At 38.7% G+C, this 18,543-nt stretch overlaps 1 long non-coding RNA gene across 3 annotated transcripts in view; it reads right to left on the bottom strand.

Moving 5' to 3' along the window:
- The window catches only part of LOC126187584 (uncharacterized), a 49,223-nt gene that overhangs the window by 19,045 nt on the left and 11,635 nt on the right, over positions 1 to 18,543 (bottom strand). Inside the window, exon 1 of one of the 3 annotated variants that reach the window (XR_007537766.1) lies at positions 12,933 to 13,083. The exons of the other annotated variants lie outside the window; for them this stretch is intronic. This is a non-coding gene — a long non-coding RNA (uncharacterized LOC126187584). Of the gene's footprint in view, positions 1 to 12,932; positions 13,084 to 18,543 lie in introns of those variants that run through there. 3 annotated transcript variants of the gene reach the window in all.

The raw sequence follows: 18,543 nt of genomic DNA, 5'->3' as shown, positions 1-18,543 counted from the left end.
CTAATTACGGTCGTATCGAAAGGCTCCATGGTGAGCTAAGAAAAGAGACATATTCGCGCCCGAGGCCACGCTAGTTAATACTGCACGCTGCGGATAGCGGCCAGTGGTGTACAGTGCTTGCAGTGCGCCCGGACGCGTGTCTACTGACCAAGCAAATTGTCAGCATTCCAGACAGGTCGGCTGGCAAGCGCATGTTACATACCATACAGCTGCGCGCAATCCGTAGATCCTTACATCACCCTCCCCAGAGAAAAAGAGCAATCATTGGTGACTCAAAACGACCCCCTGGGCGTTATGAATCAACGAGGGTGAGTCAAATGAAAACTTTAAATATTTTTTAAATATTATTTATTGTGCAAAAGTGGTACAAAGCTGTATCAATTTTCAACATAATCGCCCCCATGCTCAATGCAAGTCCTCCAGTGCTTACAAAGTGTATAAATTCCTTTAGAAAAAAAAATTCTTCTGATAGTCCGCACAACCACTTGTGCACCACGTGGCGTACCTCTTCATCAGAATGGAACTTCTTTCCTCCCATTGCATCTCTGAGTGGTCCAAACAAATGGAAATCACTTGGGGCAAGGTCCGGTGAGTATGGTGGATGCGGAAGACACTCAAAATGCAGGTCTGTGGTTGTTGCAACTGTTGTATGGGCAGTGTGGGGCCTTGCATTGTCATGTTGCAAAAGGACACCTGCTGACAGCAATCCATGTTGCTTTGATTTGATTGCAGGCCGCAGATGATTTTTTAGGAGATCTGTGTACAGGTATGATGCATTGGTGACAGTGGTCCTCTAGGTATGTAATGCTCCAAAATGCCGCCTTTTTCGTCCCAAAAGATAGTCAGCATAACCTTCCCTGCTGATGATTCTGTTTGAAACTTCTTTGATTTGGTGATGAGGAATGGCGCCATTCCTTGCTCGTTCTCTTCATTTCCAGTTGGTGGAAGTGAACCCAGGTTTCGTTCCCAGTAATGATTCTTGCAAGGAAGCCATCACCTTCTCGTTCAAAGCGCCGAAGAAGTTCTTCACAAGCATCAACACGTCGTTCTCTCATTTCAGGAGTCAGCTGCTGTGGCACCCATCTTGAAGACACTTTGTGAAACTGGAGCACATCATGCACTATGTGGTGTGCTGACCCATGACTAATCTGTAAACATGCTGCAATTTCATTCAGTGTCACTCGGCAGTTTTCCTTCACTATGGCTTCAACTGCTGCAATGTTCTGTGGAGTCACAACTCGTTGTGCCTGACCAGGACGAGGAGCATCTTCCACTGAAGTCACACCATTTCCGAACTTCCTACTGCATTCGTAGACTTGCTGCTGTGACAAACATGCATCACAGTACTGAACCTTCATTCATCGATGAAGCAAAAACCGAATAACTGAACACTGTTCTTCCCTGGTGCAAGTCGCAGGTGGAATGGTCATCTTTATACGGATACTATGATGGTATGTGTGCATCTGCACTCTGCTGCCACCTACAGGCCATTCTGCGCGCTGTTTGTAGCATGCTTACCAACTTACAGGATAACGGTGCGAAATTTCAATTTGTTATTACAAATTTAAGGTTTTCATTTGACTCACCCTCATATTTTGCCATTTGTGGCATGAGAAGGCATTGCAACATGTATTTCATTTGCAGACACAGTAACATTCGGTACAGAGAAGCATGCCTTCAGGATGACAATTTCATACATGACAAATGCTGTTGACAAAGGACAAATTAATAAAAGCAATAAAAGCACAATACTGACAATCAAGTATGCATTAACATTACTGAATGAATCGAAGGACGTGATTCTATTTGCTGCTTTAATTAAGTTTAACTCATTATTGGAAGTGATTACATTTTCATGGATGTCCTTAATTAAATTATTGTCTTCAGAAAAACTTGAAAAGGAATGCTTTCCATATGTTAATATGTATGAATCATTGTAATAAACAGATAACATTCTCGTTAATGGCAAATGTCCAGTTGCATTAAATGTAGTTGGCAATACACTAGGCATATCAAATAGTTCACACGATAAATCACAGTGTGTGGCATTCAACTTGAGTGGAAAGGGTAGCTCAGGTGTACCATAATTTTTACATGTAAATGTGACATCAAGGGTGGAGTTAAATGAGAAAATTATACCTTCAGAAGATCGTTTAAGAAATGGACGATAAAGATGCATTAAAATTCTAGGGCAACCATCTCTTGGGGGATGAATCATAAACAATTCTTTCTCGCAGCTGTACACTCTACTATCTAAGAACACTGCTGATTCAGGGGAAATTAACTTATGACTACGTTTACACATATGCAAATCATTTTCATTTAGGGACACAAAATATCTTCGATCCTTGCTGATCAGTAGATAATCATTCAGTATGTACTTTACATGAATACCTGCCTATCTCAATTTCACAGGGTAAGTATAAATCTTATACATTTCAAAATTATGCTTTGATCTAGCGATGAATATAGAAACAATAACAATTAATTAATCTTCAATCATTAAAGAGTGTGTGGTGGTTAACTTATAGTAAGCATATAAATTGTAAGCGTTAACAGGGTAAATCATAGTATATGTTGCATCTAGCTTTTGTTCAACTGATAGTAGGATGTATAAAAATTGTTCTGGATGTAGTAGTACACTGCTCAAACAATCATTTGAACTACTTTCTAAGGCTGTTCTTAAGTTAAGGGCATCAATTCTAGCATTTGATAAACTATCAGTAATCCTTAACAAAAGAGGTTTTAAATCTAAGTGTGCACTCACAGCATTTAATCCTTAGAACAGTTCTTGGATATTTGCGTTCATTTCATTGTGGATTACGTGGAAACGTGAGATAAATTGCTTTACACTCTGTTCAATGAAAACTGTGTGGTTAGTGATGGTTCTTTGCATATTCTTTAATACGATCATTTCATTAGAGAGGTTAGTTGAATCTGTACCGGACTGTTGTTCAAGAGCTAATATTTTGCCTTTTACTTCCAGTAGATCTCGACTAGTTAAAGTACCAAATACAGTACGAAGGATATTCCCACCAAAAACAAACCAGGCACGTTTACACCTAATTAAAGTTGTGTGGCAAAAGTTTTAAAAAACAGTAAATCTCTTGTTCGTAATTAGCAAATGTAGACTATACCTGCATTTTGGCTGTGATCCAGTTATTATACCAAGATGTACCCATTTCCAAAATTGTATCATTACAATTAACAGAACAAATTACATCAATTTGCTTCTTTACAGAATTGAACTGTTGCTGGATTTTACTCGGATTGTACTTGAGGATAAGTTTTGCATTAGTTGTTGAAACTACTATGTCTGATCGTGGTTCAAACAAAACACCTGTACTCTGTGGTATTATTACTACAGCATTAGTAGAATACGCTATCATAGCAAACTTTACAATAAAAATTAACATGGTTAATTAGTTCTAAATACTAGAGTTAACAACAAACGTAAAATAAATGAGTTTCTTGTGGTAACCTGTGGAATAAAAGATTTATTTTCGCTGGTGTACTCATGCGATAGCTTCAATACTAAATTTTCACAACACATTCACATAAGCGCATGGCTGAAATAAACACACGCATTGCACTCACACACTACACATGTTTACACAGATTGTAGGGGTGTCTGGAACAGGATTGCTCGGAACGTGGCGATGCCTCGGACTCGAAGTCTAGACTGCGACCTCGTGATTCTCGCTTCCTGGGTTTGAGAACAGCAGGTCTGCCTCTCGGTCAGTCCTCGTCGTCTTGCAATAATACAGGAAATCTACCCAGAAATGGCTTTATACGATTGACATGAACGACAATCGAACAAAAGGGCAGTTGGAGCTTAAGAGTGACTGACGACAACACCTCCAAGAATGGATGGGGTCCTTTCCAAAACTTCTTAAACTCTTTGACTTGACTTTTCTTCAACACCACATTGCTCAGATATACAAGATCTCCAACTCGATACTGTGGCACTGCTGCTTGGCGGTCTTGTCTTGTGGCTACCCATTTTAATAATTGTTCTGTGGACACTCTTGACTCTTCCATTTCCTTCAGGGTGTGCTGGTGTAGTCCTTAACTGAATTATTTGCACGGGCTTACAAGTCTGTTTAAGTAATTCACTCATAAAATTCGTTCCTTGATCACTAATTATACTTAATGGTGATCCAGACTTAAGAATCCTTTATTTTACCAAAACTTTAGCTATAGTCTCAGTGCTCTGATCAGGTATTGGTATCATGAGAAGGTATCTAGAGAAATGATCTAATATTGTCAATATGTATTTGTTTCCATCTTTAGTCTTAGGCAATGGTCCTATGACATCTATTCCTGCTTGTCAAAATGGTTCACTTGTCTCTGGCAGTTCTTGCAATGGTGCTCTACTTTTTCCCACATTATTCTGTCTGTTACAGGACTCACATTGTGAAACAAACTCAAAAATGTCAGTTTCGTGGCTTGGCCACTGAAACATTTGAGCTATTTTAATGTTTGTTGCTTTTTTACCAGAATGTCCTGATAACAAAGAATTGTGTTGCTCTTTCGTGCTTTCTGGAATAACTAGGCGGTTTCCTTTACTAGTGATTTTGTACAGTAATCCATCTATTTCGACAAAACATTGATCATTTTTCCATAATTTGCATTGTGGATATTCTTCTTGAGCTGCTTTTAACTCTTCTTCTCGACTTATTGTAACACAAACATTGACTTTTCGACTCGTTGCATCAGCATTCACATGTTGTTTACCAGGTCGGTGAATAATCTTAAATTGGTACTCAGTCTTAATGCCCATCTTGTTAATCTGGAACTTGGATCCTTTAAGCTCAATAACCATTTAAGTGCGGCATGATCTGTAATAACTGTAAATTTTTTCCAGTTGAGAAATATCTGTTATGTGTTATAGCAAAAACCAAAGCACAGAACTCCTTCTCAGTAGTAGTATAATTAAATTCTGCTTTATTTAATTGTCTGGAAGCAAATGAGATTGGCCATCAACTTCTTGAGACAAGATTGCACCTATGGCAATATTTGATGCATCTTTTGAAAGAATAAAAGGTTTACTGAAATCTGGATAGGCTAACACTGGGGCTGTGGTTAGAGCAGTTTTAAGTCTTCCATTGGCTTTTTGCATTCTATTGACCAATTAAATGTGGCTCCTTTCTTCAGTAGCTGTGTCATAGGACATGCTATATTGTCATAACCGGCTATAAATCATCTGTAGAAATTTGACAATCCCAAGAATGGGTGCAGTTCTTTCAAATTCTGTTGTTCAGGAAAATTCTTTACATCTTCAATTACTTTTGGATCAGGTCGAAACCTTCACTGGTTATAACATGACCAAGATAGTTAACTTTACTTTGTGCAAAATGACATTTATCTATTGATAAAGACAGATTTGCACTTCTTATACACTCAAAAACAGCTTGTAGTCTCTCAGTATGCTGCTTCATGTTTTCACCAAAAATTATTACATCATCAAGGTAAACAAGTGCTTGTCTTGGGGTTGAGCTCTCGTAAAACTGAATACATCAGGCATTGAAATGTAGCTGGAGCATTACGAAGTCCAAACGGCATATGAAGATACTTGTATACTCCTATTGCTGTTACAAATGAAGTTATTGCTTGATCATTTGGATGTACTGTTAACTGGTGATAACCACTTGTTAAATCACATACTGAAAAAGTTCGACATCTGCTCAAGTAATCCAAGGTTTCCACTAAATTTGGTAAGGGTTAAATGTCGGGTGTGGTCACAGCGTTCAAAGATTGATAAGCAACACAAAAACGGAACTGTGGTTCAACAGAAATTGATTTCTTCTTTACAATTACAACAGGCAAACACCATGGTGGGTCTGAAGGATCTCTTTGTTTTACAATTCTGGCTTATAATTGTTCTTTAACAATGTCTTCTACCAACTCTCTTTGACTAAATGGTATTCGGTAAGGTTTCTCTGTGATTGGGGCTGCATTCCCTGTATGAATACAATGCTGAACTAAATGAGTGACTGGTAAATTTGCACATTCTCAGAATAAATCTGCATACTCAACAAAAAAGGCGCTAAAATCTTCTGTTCATCAGCTATCAAATGTTCTATCTTCTTCCAAATCTTGTGCTTCAGTTCATTATTAACTTCGCCTACTCGTAATTTTACAGTACTGTTACGAAAATCTGTGTTTATAACTGCAGCATTTGTTACCTCATCTGGAATCTGTATTATGTTACTGTTACTTATGCTCGACACTTCAGCAACTTTTGTTCCTCGTGGCAAAACAACATCCTCATTGCTCATATTCGTTATTGTAACCGGGGCTTTTGCAGCATTCTGTCTCACCATTGTAGCGACACCTACACTTCTAGCAACATAACAATTAATTGTATCCAGTAACTCACTTTTTTCAGATCGCTCAATTAATAATAAAGTTCCTTCCTTTCATCAAGGTGACTTAACTTCAACGTAGATTGTCTTTCCTGCTCCTTTGGGAATTTGCTGAGGCTGATCAATTTGAACATCGACTCAGACTGTTTGAACTGATGCATCATTTGGGTGGTCCATTCCCATGACGTCAGTATTGCTGCTCCTTTGAGTACGATCTGAAGAACGATTTCCTAGGTTGTAGTTGCTATGGCCTAGTCTGATCTTTCTTTCTGCGACAAATATCTCTGCCTCGTTAGTGGACAAGAAATGAAATACAAGTACACCATCGTAATACATTTCGTTATTTGAAACTACTTGCGCCCTTGCTGTGTATTTCTCTTTATTTTCACCTACATCTTGGCCTTGGCCAAGAATTAATTCTACGTCAACTTCTCCATAGTTACATAGCTTTCCTCCGTTTAACCCTCGCACTTTTAATAGCGGCAGTTTCAATTTATCCCGTTTATCTATGCGACACCACATTAATGTCTGCGCTCCTGTGTCAATAAGTAGTTTGATGTTTCTCCTACGATATACAGCACCTATCATGAAGTCATTTTCGCTGGAACTAACAGGAATCACTGTCTCTGGCAAGGGGCGTACGGAGTGGTGGCCTGTACGTCCCCGTACTTATTTATAAAGATCTGGCAGATTGTCTGTTGTTCACATTACCTTTCTTCTTGTTGCGACAATTTCTCGAAACATGACCCTGCATCCTGCAATGACAGCAGAGTCAATTCTCTTTACAAACCTTACACTAGTGACCCAGGTTATTGCATCTGTAGCCTTGTACTGTTGTGTTGAAAACTCTGCATTCTTGTTTCTGCATCTCATTCGGTCGTCTTAGTGCTTCAATGAAACAAACAGCTGATTCTACTGCTTCCTGAAACGTTTTACATCGCGCCAATCAAACATCTTTGCTTACTTCCTCTCCGTGCAACCCATGAATGAATGTGTCCGAGGCTCTCTAGTCGGGTTCGAACAACTGAATGCGGTTTTCATTTTCATCTTCTACTAACTTGTACATTTGAGGGTTGATGTTTCGAATTCTGTCTGCAAACTGCTCGATAGATTCATCTCGTCGCATTCGAAAACTGTAAAACTGCTCTCTGTAAAATCTGATCCCATTTTTACATTTAAATCTCTGAACAACAAACGTTCTAAACTCATTGTAATCTTCTGTTTTCACACAAGTAGGCTCCACACTAATGAAATCTTGTGCTGCTCCCTGAATTCTTAGTTTGGCAACCACTAGCTTATCGGAATCTGTCCATGATCCTAACAGGGCGGCACCTTCAAGTTTACAATAAAACACCTTCGCATCATCTTCGGGTTTCCCGCTAAACACTAGTAATGATGGCAATAATGAAAAAATCTTTATTGTAGTTGTACCTGTACTGCATGAACTATCATTTGCCAAGTCTTTCGGAATGTTACGCTCGCTTCTTTCTGCTTTTAACTGCCGAATCTCTTCTTGCAGTTCGTTAATAACAGTTTGTAGATCAACAACATTACTCTGACTGGATTGCGACATTTTGTCTAATTTAACGCCAATGAGTCACGGAAATGTAAAATAAAAATCCATCACTGCCTTTCGTATTCTAGCCAAACTGGAGTAGACCAACCTGAATTCCAGTGTTGGATGTCCCTGTGTAATCGAAAGGTGTTCATGCTGCTGCTGTTGCTCAGAAGTTCACATAGTGCTGCACCTCTTCAGGACTGTAGATTTTCAATAATTATCCCCATGCTGTCACCACTTCTATAAGGGTGTTTGTTTGTGTTGTTGCTCCGGATGGTAATTAGGTGAAATATTTGTCAGGATTTGTAAGCGGTGGGTTCTTGAGGTACAGCAATACGTGAACGCAAGAAGTAAGATCAAACAGTTTTATTAACAAAGGCGGATTATAAAACATGCTTACTATGCGCACCCATCATCACTATGTCTGACATCCTAACAGTGGCTAATTACAGTCGTATCGAAAGGCTCCATGGTGAGCTAAGAAAAGAGACATATTTGCGCCCGAGGCCACGCTAGTTAATGCTGTGGATGGCGGCCAGTGGCATACTCTGCGTCGCAGTGCGGCCGGACGTGTGTCTACTGACCAAGCAAATTGTCAGCATTCTAGACAGGTCGGCTGGCGAATGCGTGTTATGGCTGCGCGCAATCCGTAGACCCTTACAGTGACAACACTGAAATCTTATACACATGCCATGAACGCGTCAGAAATTTAACAGATTTGTGAAATTAATTCAAGGTCTAGAAAAAATAGAAGTACACAATGTTAATGATCCAATTAATAAAATGTTCTGGGCTATTATCCCCTGGTCGAATGGATTTCACATTTAAACCCAATGTTTCATCCTCATCTTCGGATCCATTTTCAAGGGTGATTGTAACTTCTTTGAGTGTCCAATTCACACCAGGTCTCACTACTGACTGTATCAAAATTTTTTTACATGTCATTCCGTACAGTGTTTTGAATACCTGAGCACAGTTGGCTGTTGTCGACTGCTGTCATCCACTGTTGCTATCACCCCATGGTAGAAGACCGGTACACATCATCTTCAGCAGAGGAATCCAAATCTTGCTCAATTTCACCCGCTACTCCTTCCTACTGAAATTCCTGGGGTGTTTTACAATCACAGTAGCCTACTGTATAGCATTTCATGGTATCTGCTTATGGCTGCCAGTACTTGAGTCGTACCAGGGTGAATGGGGTAGTCTCCTGTCTAGAAAGAACATTCCATAACAGCTGATCTGTCAACCTTCCCTCTTCTGCAATTGCTCTTGTGCCCTTCTAGTTGGTTTTTGACTATTCTTTTTGTAATATCCGTGTATGCATTCCCACGACGACACGGAATCCCATAAATTCCTGCTTTTTTTCAGGGATTGGCGAGCATCCTTGGCCAATTTTAGATTATCTCTTATCTGCTGCATGGGTTTTTACATTACTGCGGTGTTCTGTTTTTCTCAAGATTTTTCCTATTTGGTCACTATCATCCTTAATGAAAGGCAGGAAAACTGTTTCGTAGGCACTCTTGCCTCATGATGATTTCTGCACAATGGTCTTAATGCCCTTTTTACCTCTGCGGACAAATAACCATTTTTGAGCAGTGCATTGATGAGATGTTTTAATTCTGTATCAAGCACCTCTGATTCGCAGATGTTCCTTGCTCTGTCTACCAGCTTCTTTTGTGATGCCTCACTTTTTTTTGTGGGTGGTGGTTTAGATCCCACATAGGTGATAGCCTGTATGCATGGGTTTCCGGTAAACCATGTGACCTAAGCTGCTATCTTAAAAACTAGCACATCCGGCAAAAACATCTCAACGGAATCAATATGTAGGTTCAGTTTAGCATGAGGAGCAGTCAGGTGGAAAATTAAATTTTCTGGATGAGCTAGTTTTTGAGAAAGAAGATGGTAGCTTAGGCCACATGGTTTGCTGAAAACCCATACACACAGACCATTACCTGCATCAGGATTTAAACCACCGTCCACAACAAAAAAGAGACATCATAAAAATATTGGTGGATAGAGCATGGAACATCCGCAAACCAGAGCTGCTTGATGCAGAATTAAAACATCACATCAATCAATGCATTGCTCAAGAATGGTTATTCGTCCGCTGAGGTAAAAAAAAAAAAAAACGCGCTAAGACCACCATGTAGAAATCATAATGATGCATGAGCGTTTGTGAAACTGAGAGTTTTCCTGCCTTTCATTAAGGACGTTACTGACCGCTTGGGAAAAATCTTGAAAAAGTGGAAGATTTCTGTAATCTACAAACTGACTTTGAAAATACAAGATCACTTAAAATTGGCCAAGAAAGGATATTGCGAAGGCATTGTGTAAACAACCCCAAGGTGTGGCTACACCATTCCTCACAATATCCTTTCTCCGAGAAGTGTTAGTCTTGCAAGTTTCGCAGAAGAGGTTCCATGAAGTTTGTAAGGTAGGAGATGGGGTACTGGCAGAAGTAATGCTGTGAGGACAGATCATGAGTTGAGCTTGGGTAGCTCAGTCAGTAGAGCACTTGCTAGCAACAGTCAAAGGTCCTAGTCTGAGGCTTGTTCTGACACATAGTTTTAATCTGTCAGAAAGTTTGCTTTCCCATCTTCACCAACTTAAGCAAACGTGTTGGTCACACCTCAGTGCTCTTTGCTTTCTCAGTTACTGTTCTACACTTTTTGTGCCTCACAAAGCTCCGATTCTGTCCCATCTTGATTGCAGGAGCCTAGTATATGCTCAGCATTGCGGATGCTGGGCCTGATAAACCATTGTGTCATTCGACTTGCAACAGGTGCCTTTCAGACCAGCTATGTGAACAGTGTCCACTACAGATCAAGCACCAACAGCTGCTGTTCAACTATCAACTACACAATACACGTTCGCTGCCCCCTGTCAACATTTGAACTAACATAACCTTTTTGTTAGTAGGGAGATTCACCTCCCACAAAAGAGGCTCAGTACTGGAGTCATGATCACAGTTTGCACACAGTGTCTCTGCTCTGACCTGCTGTGACTTCCCTCATTGTCACTTCTTGTCAGGGAGCAGTCGTGTATGCCCTTTGATATGTGCCTAGTTCTTGGCTCTGTCTCAGCCTGTTCTTTAAGCTGAAAGACACTGTTGATGGTTTTTTGCTGCCTGTTCCTGGCTGTCCTTGATGCATTTCTGGGCTTGGAAGTGGTAACACTGATGGCTCTACAGTCAACGGATGAATTGGTTTTGCCTACATACATACAGGGTACAGGAATCTACACACTCTGTCAAAAGGATGCAGTGTATTCACTGTAGAATTTTGCCACCACTTGAGCCCTCAGTTATGTTCATTCTGCACCAGCAAGATGTTCTTAATGGGCAGTGACTCCCTGACTAATTTTCAGGCTATTGACCAGTGCTACCCTCAACATCCATTGATCATGACTATCAGAACCTCCTTACTGACCTCCATCAAGCAGGTCGGTCAGCCGTCCCTGTCTGGACCCCAGGTCACATTGGGATCCCAGGAAGTGAACTTGCTTACCAGTTGGCCAAGTTGGCTACCAGGAAGCCATCTTTGGAGACAGAGGTACTGGAACGAGACCTTTGGTTGACTTCACACCATCAACTGGAAGCTTGAAAAACTTCTGGTTTCTCCTAACAAACTGCGAGCAATAAATGGAATCACATCCACATGGCCGTCTTCCCTTCTTGCTTCTGCCAGAGAATTTACCATTCTATCGACTTCACTCTTGGCAGACCCATGGCCAGATTCTGAGATGAATATGCACTCCCAGTTGGTGTGGTGCCCGTCTGAAGGTGACCCACATCCTACTGCACTGAGCCAATTTGGTCACCTTATGGTAAAGCCTTAAATTTGTTGAAAAGGTGCCTCTGGTGCGATGAGACGACACCAAGGCGCGTGATTTGGTTTTACATTTTATCCGTGAAGGTAGTTTCTCACTCTCTCTGTGAGGTAAGGCATATTGGCCTCATCAGCCACTCAAGGGATTGGAGATGTGCCTGCTTCAACCCAGAGGTCCACAGATGCCCTTCATTGGTGCTGGTCCGGCCAGGCTCCTGCCCTTCTCATCCTTTTTAATTCTTCTTATTCTTTTACATATGTCATTGGTTTACTGTCTCATTATCATTTGTTTTCTTTCCTGAGATTTTACCAACTTGTCAGCATTGCTAGTTTTCTTGTGGTAATGGAGGGTTATGAAACACCAGTCAGATGCAGAAGGTGTGTCTCCCATCGCGTATGTCCTGAGAGAAACTTGGCTGAAATCCTTGCACCAAAATTTAGTGTGCATGCATGAAGTTGGGCTTATTGAGACCGAGTTAACAGCGGCTTTCGAATTCAAAGGTGAATGGATTGGTTTTGCTTATTTTATTAATTGTGCATGTTAGCTGCTGGGCTTACCTATAAGTAAACAGTTGTTTGATGTACTGTAAAAGCTAGAAATATGTGTTAATACTTTTAGGTTTCCCATCATTATAATGAGCAGCATTAAGAGAAAAGGCCGTACGAGAATGTAATGAGTGGTTCTCACAAAGCAGCTGATAGCAGTACATGAGAAAAATTAGTCTTCAGATTTTCTTGCTTTAAACAGTAAAATCACACTGAACTGTAAGAAGTACTCTGTGTAACTGGAACAAAGCTACATTAACTCCTTGGGCAATTTTTTTGTTAGATGTTCTATTTTTTCCTTTAAAAAATTAAAAATGACCTGTTTCAGATTTGCAAATTTTCTTCACAATCTCTCTGGAGAAACTAAATGACACACAAAATTGATTTCTTTCATATCTTATATTTTCATATCACAGCTTGATGATGATGATGATGTGTGTATTTTTTCAGTAATGGCCATAATTACTGTGGTCCTTAATTTCCAAGTACTATGTAGCATAAAATTTGAAGGGTTTGCATTGAAAAATGTGGTCACGGGCTATGTTATATTTGGCTCATTTCAAGTTAAATATTTCTATGTACTCATTGTAGCAAACATCAAAATTGATTTTATAGTTGCAAAGAAAGCCGTACCTCCATGCTGTATGGAGAAAACAGAAGTTAAATCACTGTATTTTACTTGAGCACACTGCCTGAGTGCAGCACGTGCGAGTAGCTTCCATCTCAGTCATGAACAGTCCATGGAAGTAGACGCACATTATGAGAGATAGGGATTTATTGCTGTTCTTACGCCTAGAAGAAGAAGATGATGATGATGATGATGATGATGATGAAGAAGACGAAATTCTACTCCAACAATACAGTTGTATAACAGGAAAGCTGAAACACATCCCTTCTTTAGGACAAGAATTGACAGTTTCTTAATGACACTTATCAATCACTGTTTATTAAACAAATATTATTCGTATTACATAATATAATGTAACTGAATAGCTAAAAAATCGACTCACCATGCGGCGGCAGAACACGCACAAAAAGGAGGTTACACTTATTCATAATAAGGATCTGCGTCATATACTACCAGTTACTGGCATGTATATTGTAGGTATTATTTGCAGTAAAAATAAGTTAATTAAACAGGAAGCGCATGTGCCAATAAATATAGAATCCTTGTAGTGGCTTAGCACTAATTTCCAAATATTTGGTCTAGATTGGTAAATTAAATATATGGTAACTTTAGATTTTGAAGCAAAATTATTGGTTTTTAAAGATTAGTACAATTTAAGATAAAACTGATAAACAAGATGGAGTGACATAACAGTATATGACTAATGGTAAGAGTTAAGCATTAGATAAGAACCCATAATTGATATCAAAATTGAATATATAGTAGAACTTATGAACCTATCCTCTTAGGAGAAAAACAGAAAAAGGAATAATACAACATTTTATGGAAATACACGCTACCCCTCCCCCAAGAGTCCTCAGACGCATTTACTGTGCTATTTTGGCAGATACTTGGAATTTCGTTTCTGCAATGTGTAGCTGGAGTCAGCCCAAACAAATACTGCTCATCAAGTCTTTCATGCGAAGCGTGAAATGGTTATAAATGGTCTGTCTGACCATGACTGACAACGAGTTACTTTCAACAGCTTGGGAATTCCTCTAGTGACACCTCACTTAGATGGAAAACAGTAAGGAAAATAAGTGAGGAAGCTATTCAAACGTTCAGATCATGTCTTCAGCATACTGACTGGAAACCTGTTTATCTAGCAGAAACTGCTAATTCAAAATACAATTTATTCACAAATGAGATAGCAGGTACCTCTGAAAGTGTATTTCCAAAAAAGTCATACAGAGTCCAACCTGCTAGGTCTGCAAAAAAACCATGGCTCACTAAGGGCATCATAGCTTCCTGTCAGAGAAAAAGACAACTCTACATAGCATCAAAGACTTCTAACAACCCAGCTCAGCTAAAATATTATAAACTCTACTGTAAAATTCTTGCCAAAGTAATTAAAAACTCTAAAAGTATGTGTATAGCATCTGAAATTACTAATTCTGAAAATAAAATTAAAACAATCTGGAATGTGATAAAGAGAGAAACAGGGACTGTAAACTACACCAGAGACTAAAATATTGTTTTAACTGTTGACAACTCAGAGATAACTAATAGTGAGGAAATTGCTGAAATCTTTAACCAACATTTTTTAACTGTCCCAACACAGATAGGTTGCCATGGTTCTGTAGATAAAGCTGCCTGTATAATGAAAAATAATTTTCCAGAACCTTTCAGTCAAATAAGTGTGCTTCCCATTACTGCCAATGAAATCAAAAAAATCATACAGTCTTTGAAAAATAAACATTCTGCTGGTATCGACGATATTTCAAGCATGCTGTTGAAGGCTTGCTGTAGTGAAGTGACCGAAGTTTTGTCTCTCATCTGCAACACATCCATGCAACAAGGAGTGTTTCCAGACAGAATGAAATACTCTGTTGTCAGGCCCCTGTACAAAGCAGGGGATGCTACAAATGTGTCAAACTATTGCCCTATCTCTCTATTAACAACATTTTCAAAAGTCCTAGAAAATGCTCTGTACAACAGGATTGTGGCACACCTTGGTTACCTGTACATCATTAACAGTCAGCAGTTTGGTTTTCAAAAGGGAGCTTCAATAGATAACGCAATTTTCTCTTTCACAAATGATGTTCTAGAGTCTATAAACAGCAAGAGGCTGCCAATTGGTGTCTTATGCGACCTATCAAAGGCGTTCGACTGTGTAGATCACCAGATACTCTTCAAAAAGGCCTGTCATTATGGAATTACAGGACCTGTAGGGAACTGGTTAAAATCGTACCTCGAAAATAGGAAGCAGAAGATTATTCTAGATGTTTCAGATAGTGTATCACAATATATAGTGGACTCTGAGTGGGGAATTGTGCAGCATGGAGTGCCACAGGGATCAGTGCTTGGGCCCTTGCTGTTACTCATATATGTTAATGACCTGCCTTTATCCATCAATAAGCAGTGTAAATTTACAATGTTCACTGATGATACGAGCATTGTGGTGGATAATGTGTCAACTACTGACTTAGAATCCGAGGTCAATGATATCCTTAAAGAAGTTCTGGGTTGGTTTAGTATTAACTCCCTTTCAATAAACCTGGAAAAAAAACAATTTTATCCAGTTCCAGACAACCCACAAAAACCCAAAAGAAATAGTTATCACACAGAATGATCAGATGATACAGCAAGTGTACTTATCAAAATTCCTAGGCGTATACGTGGACAGTAGGCTGAACTGGGAACATCATGTTCTACAAACACTAAAACGGCTGACGTCGGCAACATTTGCTTTACGAATTTTGTCACGCTTCAATGACATTACCATCTCAAAGTCAGCTTACTTTGGCTATTTTCATTCAGTCATGTGTTATGGCATCATCTTCTGGAGCAATACACCTGCCGCAAAGAAAATCCTCACAGCACAAAAAAGAGCAATAAGAATCATTTGTGGTGTACCCCCACGAACCTCATGTCGAAATCTTTTTAAATGACTTGAAATACTGACAGCAACATCTCAGTGCATATATTCACTGATGTGCTTCATAATAAATAACCCCACTCTGTATGAAACGAATTGCCTACATCATGAACATAACACCAGAAGGAAAGAGGATTTCCACTGTGAGTTAAAGAACTTGACACTTATTCAGAAAGGGGTAAAGTACGCTGGAACGAAAATTTTCAATTCCCTACCCAACAGCATGAAAAGTATAAGGAGTAGTACATCAGTATTTAAACGTAGCTTTAAAAATTATTTACTTGAGACCTCACTTTATTCACTAGAGGAATTCTTTCAGAGAAATAAGTAAAACCCAGATTGGAAAGATGTTTTTAAATTTTTTGACACTGTTTACTGTTAAACTTATGTAATAATGCCCTAATGTAAAAATTCCTGTTTTTCTCATTTGCATTTTTGGGTCACTTTTAAACCCCAAGTGGGAAGTTTTGATTACTGTTCAAGGTTAAAATAGATGCAATAATGCCCTAAATATGAAGCTGCTATCTTCACATTTATGTTGACTAGTTTTTAAGCTAATAACTATGACTTTTGTGCACTGTTATTAATACTATAACAGTGTCTTTATTCTATGTATTTTATTATGTACATTGACACGTTCCGCATCTGAGTGACTTGCTCACATGTACAGATCTATGGAACAAGTATATAAATAAATAAAAGTACCAATGGAAAGTGGTGATTTGTTTCTCATTACAAGGAAATGATTTTTTTAAGCAGACTTTTAGATATCCATTCAATTGAACGGCCCCAAGTTAATCTAGTATGACATTCGTTTTATTGATATGTATTAATGTGGACAGTAAAATGTGAAAAATAACGAGTATTCCAGCAGTAGTTACTGAGCAGCACTGCTGTGTGGCAATAGCAATCAGTGCAGGCATGGTTGGTGCTGTTACTGCCGGGGTGCTGGTATTTTTCTCATGTTTAAGTGTCCCTGTTAATACACAGTAATAAACCAAATATGACACTAGACTAATTTAAGGCGGCTCAGTCAAATGGACACACAAAATTTTGCTTTAAAAATCATTTTACTCATAAAAATAAACAAAAAGACAGTTGCCGTATGCAATGGGTGTCGTGTGAAAAACGTGATAAGCAGTAGTTGTTTGAGCTGACTCCAGCTACACATCGCAGAAAAGAAATTGCAAATATCTTCTAAAACACCAGAGAAAAGCCACCTGATGATCCATAGGAGAGACACCCTGTAGAACAGTATTCCCTAATAAACCAGGAGTAATAGGGGAGTATTTTTGTAAATTTAAAATAAAAGATCCACGTCCTTCCTTTTGTAAACCCTATCCTGTACTTTTAAGTTTTCGACCATCACTACAAGAAGGAAATAAATAGTATGATTGAAAACCAGGTAATTGAATGTAGTGTCTGTCACAATCCGTTATTAGTGGCTAAGAAAGCAAAAGGTGGGGTGCACCTCCTCTCGGACACACAGACTTTGAATAAACATATAAAAACTAAAAGTGACAGACCTATATGCATCAATGAACTGCTTGCTAAACTTGAACAAGCTAGATACTTCAGTTCAGTGGATTCAACAGATGAATACTGGCAAGTAAAATTACCAAGAATTAGAAGCAATATACAGCTTTCCTGCTTTATGAAAAGTTGTATCAATTCGAAGTGTTATCTTTTGGCTTGAGTATTTTGGTTTCAGTGTTTTCATGCATTAGATAAAGCTTTGGGGAAAGAATTATTACAGGAATTCATTAGCCATGTAGATGACACCTCACTAGCACCTAAAAGTGTGAGAGTAGTGTTTTACTTTACTAACAGAAAATTTACAGAAGTTTTATAGAAAAAGATATCATCATTAAGTTTGCAAAGTCTCAATGTGAAGGCTTAATCATCCTGCAATGTACGAACCATTCAAGTTGGCCACAGATGTGTCAGAGTACAGTATTGTATCGGACTTATTTCAGGAAGAATGGAATCCAGAAATTGGTGAACACAAAACCGTTGCTTTCACAAGTAGAAGCCTTAATAATCATTAATTAAATAACACAGCTACAGAAAATGAAATACTAGCTATCATTTGGAGTATTCAAAAATTTCAAACATTACTTTGGGGGTCAAAGATATTATTTATACTGACCATCAAGCAGTGGCATTTTTAATTGAAGTAAGCTATTACATAACTATCTAATGATGTGGGCCTTATTTCTACAAAAATTTCAAACAGAAATAAATTACATAAGGGTTCTCAAAATCTTGTCCCTGATCCACTATCCATGTTACCTTTGACTGTGAATGAAATAAAACACCCCGAGGGACATGGTGTCTTTTTGGTGTTATTTTCTTAACCTTAGATTACACTAATAATGAGGTAGGTAACATAGCTTAAAGAATACAGCAGGGAATAAAAGCAGATGATTACTTTAGTGTTAAATTTCAGCAATGCACAAATGCAGTGATTTTACAGAGGAACCAGAGTTATGGATCATTACTGACAGAATTTTATTCCAAAGAGTAAATGACATGATACCTAATTGCAAGCTATGTATACCTAAGAATGTAGGAGGTGGTCTAATATGGTTTATACATACATGATGCAGACTTTTCGGTATTTGCAAATGAATTAAACATATTAATAAATTTTATTACCTTAAGAACCTAAATATGGCAGTAGTAAAGTTAGTATGATC

The sequence above is a fragment of the Schistocerca cancellata genome, chromosome 5, assembly GCF_023864275.1.
Source record: "Schistocerca cancellata isolate TAMUIC-IGC-003103 chromosome 5, iqSchCanc2.1, whole genome shotgun sequence".
Taxonomy (NCBI): Eukaryota; Metazoa; Arthropoda; class Insecta; order Orthoptera; family Acrididae; genus Schistocerca; species Schistocerca cancellata.
The sequence above is the reverse complement of the archived record's forward strand: the minus strand, read 5'-3'. Positions and strand labels throughout refer to the sequence as shown.